An 11,058-nucleotide genomic window follows, 5' to 3' on the forward strand; every position below is an offset into this window, starting at 1 on the left:
CTATGCGGAGTCTGATACCATTGTTTATATGATATTTACCCATCTTACATGTATTTCTATTCCTACTCAAATGCAACACTGAAATAAATTCAAGCAAAGCAAATGATTATGCTTTTAATTTATTATTATTTTCATTTTTACACATACAAAGTCATGATTGTTAATATCATCTGCCAGTGATTGTGTTAAAAGTTACCAAATTTGCCTTCAATAATGTAAAGTAAATCTTCAGATACCATGTAAAGAGGTTTAATAAAATGTTATTTTTATATAGCATGGTTCTACTAAGTCTTGAGATTGTAGTCATTCTTCTCTCATCTTTAATGTCCATTTGCATTTTTTCCCCATTTTTTTGGCAATAGCTTGTGTTCATAATTCAAAATCTTCATTTCATGAAGAACTAGCTCAGTTTGCTGATCACAAGGCCATATATTGCCACATGACTGAGTTAGCTGGGAGTGTTTCAAAATACTTGCATTTCCCTGACAATAATGATATAAAATTGGATGGTTTGAACCCAATACGCAAATTTATTGGTCGAGCTATGAGTTTTAAAATATTGGACAAGACGAATATTCCAATATTTTTTAACTCATAGCAAGACCAATAAATTTTGTATTGGTGAAAAACATCAATTTTATCATTATATTTTCAGAATCTTTTTGGTCAAAAACAAGACTTTTGCTAAAAAATGTGGTTTTTGGTCAAAATGTGATTTTTGGTCAAAAATGAGTTTTGGTCAAAAAATTGTGGAAAACAATTTTTTGGGGAAAAGTGAGCCTATCCAACACAGTCAAAGTTTTGAGTCCAAGTGTTGATTATATTGGACTCTTTAACTCTGTACAAAGTATAGGAAGGAAGATTCTGAGAACATAATAGAAATAAATTGAGTGTATGGGCGAATGGGGTTAGTTCAGTGTGGGGCACTAATTGGGGGATGGAGGACTACTTAGGTTAAATCATGATATGACTGCTCTTGTGTTTTTTTAACCAAGAACAAATTTGTTTATTTCCCAGGGGATCACACTCCCATTGTGGCATGTACACCATCCGCGATAATAAAAATGCATAAAAAGGGTAGTTTGTCGTGGGTAGGCACGATACGTGTGTATCGTGTTTAAGGTGTTAAAAACATGAAAAATTGGAAAAAAGGGTAGCAAAATTGCTAATACGTGGAAATGAAATTTAGGGTATGATATTTGATGCAAGGAACAAAATCCCTGTATATGTTTAGGGTGTGAAAACAGGCGTGTGATATCTGTTTAGGGTATCGTTTTAGCCAAGGGTTAAATCCTTGTTTAGGGTGCATTTCAAAAGTTGATTATCGCGGGAGGTGTACAGGCCACAATGGGAGTGACCCCTGCAGGTTTATTTAACCAGTCCGGGCAGACGCAAGCTCGGGCCCTGATAGGGTCAGGCTCAAACAAAAGGCTCAACCCAAAGCCTAAAAGCTTACAAGCATGATGTTCTCAGCTGTCTATCCAATCTATCACTACAAGATTCCTATTTTGGCCATCTGCAGACTGGTACACACAAAGTACCTACACAGTACCAATTATGCCACTGCACAGGATCCACCAGCAGTGGTACTGCACTGGTTCTAAACTGGTACTCACCTGGTACTGCACAGTACCAGCAAAGTACATGTACCTCCGACTACCTCAGCGATGGTGTACCTGTGCAGGCAGCCCAATATGAATCAGGTAGTGTAACTGAGCTTCATAATATTAATCCTAAAACACTTGTTGTCACAGTCCACTGCTTAGATTTAATTTCTAAATTGTAATGTAAAATCTAAAAGTTACTTGTCGATTGCTTGTTGCCACAAATGGCACTGTAGTACACCAGTACACAGACTCGCAGAGGAATGTTTATTGCAACTTTTCGATCTCAAATATGGTTCCTGACTACCAGTTGCCTGAGTTATCCGTTTCCAGGGCTTGGTCAATCTTTTGCCTTACCACACACACCAACCTATAAATTTAAAAAGAAATAGAATAAAATATTGTTTCACATCGAACAAGTTTTTACTGCAAATTGAAAATGATACGTGGGATACAATGATATTCTGGGAGGCAAATTACTGCTGGTGGCAAACATTGGCAAAATGGTGCAAGTGATTATGAAAATGCCACTTTTAGCGACAACATTTCAAATTCATTTCAAAGCAGTTTGAGGTACCGGTACTCACGCTTTCTTACATGTAGCTCCAACTTCCACTGACATTCTCCGCACAAAGGTGTGAGGTGTACACCACAGGCACATGTTTTTTTTACATCAGTGTAAATTTTGAGCACATTTGAAGGTGTAAGGTAGCTCGAGATACTCTAGCTAAAATACAGGTTTACATTTACTATCTTACATTATCTTGCTGTATTTCAGCTAGAGCTCCAAACGACAAGCTTCCAGGTTTTTTGGAGAACAATACTGTTACGTAAGATGAAGAAGAAACCCGCCTCGGAGCCCGCCCTACTCATTATTTCATTGTACTTATTGCAATTTGCCTCCACACATTACGTAATCAACACAAAGCTTTTGTGAGGATTAGTGAGTGGATAAGAAATTGACTTGAAAACACGTGAGTTCATGTTGTGTAAACATAATTAGCATAGACACAAATGAAATTACGATGCAATACAATGCAATTTGAATGCGCAGCAGATCTATAGAAATAACGTTGCCCAGTTTTATGCAGAATTAGACCCTGTCTGGTGTAAGGTGACCAAAACTGTGACTGAAACTATAGTCTCTTCCCGGAGACTGGCTTAATCACAAATGAATGAGCAAGGGTTTGCCGTAATAAATACAATGTGCATTTGTCTACCAAATAACAGTTACTTGGCGTGGGACAATTACATATTTAGCATTTTAAATCAAAAAATGATGATTTAAAATTGTATTTAAATATAATGCAGGTTTTTCACAACATCCTTAACCCTGCAGTCACATGGCTGCTCACTACAAAAGGGTTGTAATGTTTAAGGGGCTGTGTAATAATTATGAGCCCTGGGGGAGGGTAAAATTGGGGAGGGGGGCAAGAAATTTTGGGCGGGCCGGAAGGGGGGGGGGGGGGCAAGCAATTTTGGGCAAGCCGAGAGGGGGGCAAGCGATTTTTGGCACACATTCATGGGGCGCCTTTTTAATAAAACGTTCTAAAAAGGCTTAGGAAAACAGTACGGAAACGCTTAAATATGCAAATTTTCCTGCTCGCTGCGCTCGCAACAGGTATATAGACCATTTAAGGTTTGTAAATTGGGATCCCAAAAATTTGGCATGCGCAAGGGGAATTTTTGGCGGGCCGAGAGGGGGGGGCAAGTGATTTTTGGCAGGCCGAGAGGGGGGGCAAGCGATTTTTGGCGAGCCGTTTGGAGGGGGGGCTCATAATTATTGCACAGCCCCTTAGCAATACAGCAGGTTTTTTTGGGTTGGATTATTTAATGAGTTTGTGTCCCTAAGTAGGCCTATGTGTAGTAAACTAAAAATCAGTGGCTAAAATACAATGTACATGGCAAATTCCTTTCTATTCAAAAACTAACTTTGCTGAAATTGCAGCACATTCATGGTGGATGATCATGGAATTGTCTACAGTAGGGACTGTTCACAAACACTTGTTGGGGGGCCCATGCAAAAAGGGGGGCCCTTACAAGTTTTGCCCCTTCTAGGGGGAGAGGGGCTCTGGAAAAAATTGACCACAAATTTTCCAGGAAAATTGAGTATATGGGGTTGACCCATAATTTTCAAGTCAAAAAGGGGGCCCTGAAATTTAAAAAAAAAAAAAAAGGGGGCCCGAAAAATTTCACGATGAAATTTGTTTTGCATCAAGGCGCCAAACAAGTGTTTGTGAACGGTTCCTTAATCGATTTTACTGTATGATACATGTGTATATACGGGGGGGGGGTATCCAAAAGTTTTTGACATCACCCAGAAGTGAAAGAGCTATATTGATGAAATTTTGTCAGTGTAATCACTGGTCCTTATTTACATTATGGTTCAAAAATGGTCTCATAAGTATGTTTACTTTCTTTCCAGGTGGCGCTAAATGGGCAGTAGGCGCATTACCTTTTCATGATATTAAAAAGATCCTCCACTTTCTTGAGTTTTTTCACTGTGGCCGCGCCATCCATAAGTGATGGACGTCCACTTCTTGGCTAATCTGTGAGGGACATGTGGCCAGTTTGGAAATTCCTTTTTCAAAAAGCAACAGTGCAATATGATGGGCAATCATCACCGTAGATAGCTTTCATTTCATCATAGATTTTATGAGCATTGTAGGCCTAACCCTTCAAATGCAGGAACCTTAATCATGCTACGGGGGGTATCAAAAGTTCTTGAAATCACCCAGAAGTGAAAGAGCTATATTGATGAAATTTTGTCAGTGTAATCACTGGTCCTTATTTACATTATGGTTCAAAAATGGTCTCATAAGTATGTTTACTTTCTTTCCAGGTGGCGCTAGATGGGCAGTAGGCGCATTACCTTTTCATGATATTAAAAAGATCCTCCACTTTCTTGAGTTTTTTCACTGTGGCCGCCGCGCCATCCATAAGTGATGGACGTCCACTTCTTGGCTAATCTGTGAGGGACATGTGGCCAGTTTGGAAATTCCTTTTTCAAAAAGCAACAGTGCAATATGATGGGCAATCATCACCGTAGATAGCTTTCATTTCATCATAGATTTTATGAGCATTGTAGGCCTAACCCTTCAAATGCAGGAACTTTAATCATGCTACGTTCCTCAATTTTCACCATCTTGCAGGTTATGCGCCTAGCTACTGCCCACCTAGTGCCATCTGGATAGAAAGTAAACTTATACTTATGAGACCATTTCTGAACCATAATGTACATAAGGACCAGTGATTACACTGACATAATTTCATCAAAATAGCTCTTTCACTTCTGGGTGATGTCAAAAACTTTTGGATACCCCCTTGTACAATCTACATGTCATACATCATAGACTTACTTGCAAACTCATTTTGTGTGGCATGGTGGTGCAGGGCTCTAGCCTTCTCCTGTCTATTTCTCCTGATGACATGAAGAAAGAAATGCCAATTTTGATATCAAAATTTGAGGAAAATTGAGGTACATAATACATTAGATGCATACATAAACTCCTCTAGTTGATTAATTTCACAAAAGTGAGGTTGAGCTTTACCCAAGGAAAATCTAGTACTTGGACGTAAAAAAACAAGCAAACACAAACAGAGAAATATTGAAATTCCCAATGATTACACAAACAGTACAAGTACCCACACAGATTTGGTGCCCTAATTTGTATTTACGAACTACACTGTATTGGTAAGCACCGGAAAAATGTATGATTTTTGAGAGCAAATTTTGCGCATCAATTTCACAAAATTCCTGATTTGTGTGATTTATCCATAATATTACCAAAATGTGTGTATTTTCCGCAAAAAGTTCAAATTTGCATTTTTTAAATTAAATTACGCGGCGCAGAGTTGAATTCGTTAAAATTAAGTCCTATGAGCAGTGGCGTACCGTGGCCGCCCCTACCCCGGGGGCTGAAGAAAATTCAATTTTGCCGCCCTTCCTCAGCAGCCCGAAAAGGTTGCCCCAATTTTTTACGGTCGTTTGAAAAAGTGAAGAACAAAAAAAAAAAAAAAGGATTTCTAGGCGCTAGCACCCCCAAATTAACACATTTTGATATATAGTACAATTTTTTCAAATTTTCCGCCCCTTTTTCTTTAATAATTCTTTTTGCCGCCCCTTCTTCCGCTGCCCCTTCGATTTGGCCGCCCGCTGCTTTGACTCCGGGGTGCTGGCGCCACCAAAGCCCCCCCAAAATATGCGCATGATGAGGGCGGTCGACTGCATATCCGTCAGTACACGCTTTTCAATACGGAATAAATGCTAACCTCATCGTGACATCATCCAAGCAGCAAAGTTCATTTCCCATGGAAAAAGCATGTATTGACGGATATGCAGTTTATATGGTCTATTTTCTGTACCGGTACTTTTTTCTGCATGGATTGTATTACAGATCACCATGGGTTCTTTCAATTTTGTGAAAACTTATGGGTTTTTTTGAAAATGAATACTTTAAAAATGGGTATCTTGGAAAAATCTTAAAATTCGTGGCCAAACCTAAAATTCGCGATTATACCCAAAATATGTGAATGTTAGCGTTTCACATACATTGTACATATCTTTTCAGATTGATTTTTTTTACTTCAATTACCAAGAATGAAGATGTAAATACATGATGAATTAATACATACCCTTTTCTTTCTTTCTTTGTGTGCTGCTTTGCTTGTAGCTCGATCTTCCCCGTCAAAAACAACTATGGGCGTAACATTTTGCCTAACCAACACATCTACTGCTTAGCAGAAATCATTGACATACCGGGGTACCTGTAAGAACCATAATTGCATAAAAGTGACATAAAAATTGGTTGATATACAACTTGGCCCTATCCCAACCCACCCCTTGACCAGTAGCGTATCTGTGGCAGGGGTCACTCTACACCCCCCCATGGCTTTGACCAGGAAGGAAAACCTGAAAAATTATGCTAAATCAGCCTATTTTACACCTCTGTCTGAGAAAATCTACCCTGTGGCCGGGTAAATCTACAGCACACCAGGATTTTGCCCGCTCTGACAAGTGACCCCAATACACGGTACACCACTGCCCTTGACAATATAGTCTACCCGTCCCTTGACAATATATATAGTCAACTACCTTAGCTTTATTCCCTCCAGCAAGCAAGAGGCAGGTTGTTCACTGGCCAGTGACGAGTTGCCTTCAAAAAATGTGGTGCAGGTTGACGCAAGGACAGGTTGGCATAGGAACGGCTTGTCATGTATTGTTAAAAATTTACTTCATTAGGAATGTGACCAGGTAACATTAAAACCAATCAACGGTACAGGATGCTTTTTTGGTCATGCAGCTATAAAAAGACCATTTTCATGGTTTAGAATAGGAGATTAATGAAAAATAAGCCCTTAATCCTTTCCTTCATCACCGAATACAAGTCACACACTTAAAATAATTTCTTAATATATGAATAGTATTGTAAATAATTGTGGTTCTTGAGAAATATGTCAATTATGAAGATTTTGCGTTTCAACTCTTTTCACATCATAATTACAGAACCACAAGATCCACAAAATTGTAACTGGATTCAGCACCACACCCGATTTAAAATGATCATAACAAATGTCATTACATGTAGATGGTATACCATCTACATTTCATAATTTAATAAGCTTAAGCTTAACTTACTTTCGTGGATCAATTCCAGGTTGTGCAGACGTGTACTTCGTTAATATTTATGTGTAGATCCATAAATTGATGCGTCAATGCCTGCACTTAACCGCCCAAATCCGCGGCAGAAACCCTGGCAGAAACTTTATTTTCTATATTCTTGAATTTTGGGAGTAAAGATTTAATTCCCATTGTCACGATTCGATTGTAACCGTGTGTTGAAGCTGGTCAACTTCGGGATTGTTATTTACGATCAGCTGATTGAAGATCACAGGCTGTTTTTAACGGCTGATATCGCTAATTGTTCAAAATGCGCATGCGCTAGACATGCGCATAAAACAAATCGTGTTCCCGTGGTGTTGCCGTCGGGATTGCACTGGAATTGCCAGAGAGTATGACCCACCCCCTGGGGGGCGTGGGACGTTGAGGTTTCAATACTAGATTTGGGGTTTTGAGGTTGCAAATGGCGCGAAACTTTGTGTTAAAACCAATGGTGGCATATCCGCTAAGATCGATTACGTTGCCCAATTTCCGTCATCAATATCATTTAAACTACCGAACGCACCTCCGCAAGTTTTGGAATGTAGCAAGAAAACGTTATTTTGAGCAACTTTTTTCCAGCCCACCTCAGAGGTGGGATGGAGAAATTTTGAGAAAAAAGCATTTGAAATTTGAGTTTTCGCGGGGTTTTGGGGGATTTTTAGTTTAAAATTTGCCGTTGCATTAATCTCTTCAACAGACTCAAAGCAGTCGGTCGTGTGGGAAGAGGTTATAGTAGCGTACTGGATGTACTGTTTCATAGTTGGACAAGTACATTGTAGCTCGTCGCCGATTATTTCCTGGTGATACCGTACGAAGCATCTGCATCTGCATGGTGGTATGAGAAGTCAGCTCTTCTGTTTACAACAAGCTAATAGCTCTGTTTACAAACGTGATGACAACCTGAGCATATTATACTTGATGGTGAGTGTGCGGAGTATTAAATTGGTATAGTAATTTTACTGAGTCGCTTTCTCGAGCTCACTGTTTTCGTAGGGTCACGGACACTGCCACTGGCACTGCACTGATGCAGAAAGCTTATAATAGGGATGACCAATGAACCATCAACTTGATTAGAACGCTCCCATAGACATGCAGGGAGCTCAACTGTGCACTGCTTGCACAGACATTTCTAAATTGATCTCATTCTTTTATTTTTCAATATTTTTCTGTAAAAATTGGAGAAGTGACTGCCAATTATATTTTGTAACTATCTTGCAAATTACAGCAACACAACTGATTTCATTTTCCTGTAAGTGCGGGTCAAAATTGGTCCATCGCCACAGTGCGTTTAATTGCCAGTGGCTGAGTTCAGCACTGCTCAAGAATGGCACAAAATATTCATGTCAATAATTTCAGGTGAAAAACGTGGCCTACTGAGCTGTAATTTGGCAGAGTTGTCAGTAATACCTCTATCATACCCTCTGTAAAAAGGAAAAAAAAAAATGAACAAGTAGATCTCGAGTTACAAATTAAATCACCAACTTCCCTTTGGAATTTTCATACTCCTTTTGAATCATGCTAAGAAGACACCTTTCTGAACATAAATGTGAAGTTTCGTGCTCATGCGATGTATTTTTCACCTGATTTCAACCTAAACGTTTTCTTATATTTAGGCCTATACCATCTACAACTTGCTGCTGGCTATACCTTGTTTAGAACTTTCAAAAGAAGTACCTGAATGTGCAACCATAACTGTTTCAAAATAGCCCGCGAAAGTTATGCAGGTGACTCCGAGGTCATGCATTGAATTGGTTTGAATGAAGAATACTACCGGAACCAGCACCTTTTGTTAGAAGTCACACATGAGCATGATGAGTGAAGTAGATAACCTCTATTGTTGTGAATGAGTCAATGACCTTCAATGACACTTAAGATTTTGTTTGCATACACCTGCTAATTGGTCATATTAAACCCAATAACATTGACATTTTTGGTTGTGAAAAAAAAGTTCACCTGCAATATTGATTTTGTGCCATATCGGCCATTTTGGATGATTTTTGGCAAATGTTCTCTAAATGCATGATTTCAATGCCTCGGTTTGAAAAAATAATTTATGCCATTGACTAGTAAAGTGCCATTTCATAAGAAACCCTTTGATACTTTCACAATATGCTTGTTTCATGTTTGCATATATGTTAAAATAAAGAAATATATAAAGGTAAATATATGCTTATGCCAATTTTGCTCCCAATTGCTATTTTTGGACCTTGTCATTTCATTTCGTTCCAATGAACGGTCAGAATGGGAAACTTTGAAAATTCATAATTCGAAAAGTTTTTGACCGATTTTGACCATTTAACCACCAAAATACTTCTATTGATGAGTTCTATCCAGAAAATGATCTTTTGTAGCAATAGGGGCAACATGAAATTTTGATGGTTATCCCTACTTATAATTTATATTGCGAGCGACACTGATCAGTGCATGATGTGTCTCTATTCCACAATAATTATCCATCTCATGATCTATTTAATAATTATAAACTGTCACTGTAAACTGTGTAACCCTGACCATGCTGACCCTGGGCCATGGTAATTGCCGTAATTGTAATTTCACTAAACTTTTAACCCTTGACGTAACTCATTACCGTTCGACGCGTTCACGTTCGTAAAGTTACGAATACCCAATACTAGATGTAACTTAAGGGTACTGTTCGTAAGCAAGTTTAGTGAAATGCAACTTACGACTCGTCTGAAGTTACGATTAAGTGAAATGGACACCTTGATCAAACTGTAACCCTGGGGCTGGGCGCTGGGGGCACTTAACACAAATGACCATACAAGTATGTTCCCCGGAAAGACCCCCATTTTGAATTTTGCAGCTCTGAAAGACCCCCTATAAGTGACCAAACTAGAGCTCCGAAAGACCCATGATTTTGATCATTTCAGCTCTAGAAGGTTTTGTCAGGCAATTTTCAGCCAGAAAGCAAAGAAAGACCCTTGATTTTGACTGTTCGCAGCTCCGAAAGTCCCCATTTTGCTTGTTTGCAGCCAGGGTTCGATTTAGAAAATAAAATTTACATGCACAACTCTGATTTTTTCCTCAAAATGGGCTGAATAACACAAAATTTTGCATGCACAGGCAAAATTCTACATGCACAGTCACAGAGCCAAAGTTACATGCATTTGTGCATGTAAAACCCCTCTAAATCGAACCCTGTTTGCAGCTCCAAAAGACCCCATTTTACCGGGGCAGCTCCCAAAGACCCACCACCTCAAAATTCTGGGGGAACATACCCACCAAATTTTGTTGATGTGCCCCCCCTCGGCTGTATACCCTGCCTATCCCCTGCTAACTAGTGATCTGGACATATGCTGGACAGGGACTCAAATTCTCCCACTATAACCAATTGGCTTCCTCGGAAGAGGAACGTCAGTACTTGACGCTTTAATGTCTTTTTGCAATTGTAGTAGGCCTACATACCTTCGGGGGGCATTTTTGAATGCCGAGCCCTGACCATGTCTCGGCCACATACAACATGGAATTTCTCCAGTCGCTGTCCATCGACTTCCAACATGTGATTGTCTTGGTGCCTAGCAGGAAGTTGCAGAATTGCCTGGCTGTCCTGCCTACTGCCAATATGAACTTTTTATTTATCTCGAGATAATTGTCTCAGGATGATGGATTATCTCAGAATAATTGATTATCTCAGGATAATTGATTATTTCAATTAATATTGCAAACAGGGACATTGACAGGACAGGACTTGAGATAATTGTTGAGATAATTTGAGAAAATACATTATCTCAAGATATCTGGAGATGATAAATTATCTTGATAGTAAATAATAAA

At 39.2% G+C, this 11,058-nt stretch overlaps 1 long non-coding RNA gene across 2 annotated transcripts; it reads right to left on the minus strand.

The window, feature by feature from the left end:
* Positions 1 to 686: 686 nt before the first annotated feature.
* On the minus strand, positions 687 to 7,590 carry LOC140140728 (uncharacterized). 2 transcript variants are annotated; one of them, XR_011857271.1, is made up of 4 exons: positions 7,243 to 7,590; positions 6,240 to 6,371; positions 4,964 to 5,025; positions 687 to 1,974 (listed from the first exon to the last, which is right to left on the minus strand). It is a non-coding gene; the product is annotated as an uncharacterized lncRNA (long non-coding RNA). The 2 variants fall into 2 exon arrangements; XR_011857270.1 differs by lacking the exon at positions 7,243 to 7,590 and having other exon boundaries at positions 6,240 to 6,424.
* Positions 7,591 to 11,058: the final 3,468 nt, after the last annotated feature.

This window comes from Amphiura filiformis, chromosome 19 (genome assembly GCF_039555335.1).
Source record: "Amphiura filiformis chromosome 19, Afil_fr2py, whole genome shotgun sequence".
Taxonomy (NCBI): Eukaryota; Metazoa; Echinodermata; class Ophiuroidea; order Amphilepidida; family Amphiuridae; genus Amphiura; species Amphiura filiformis.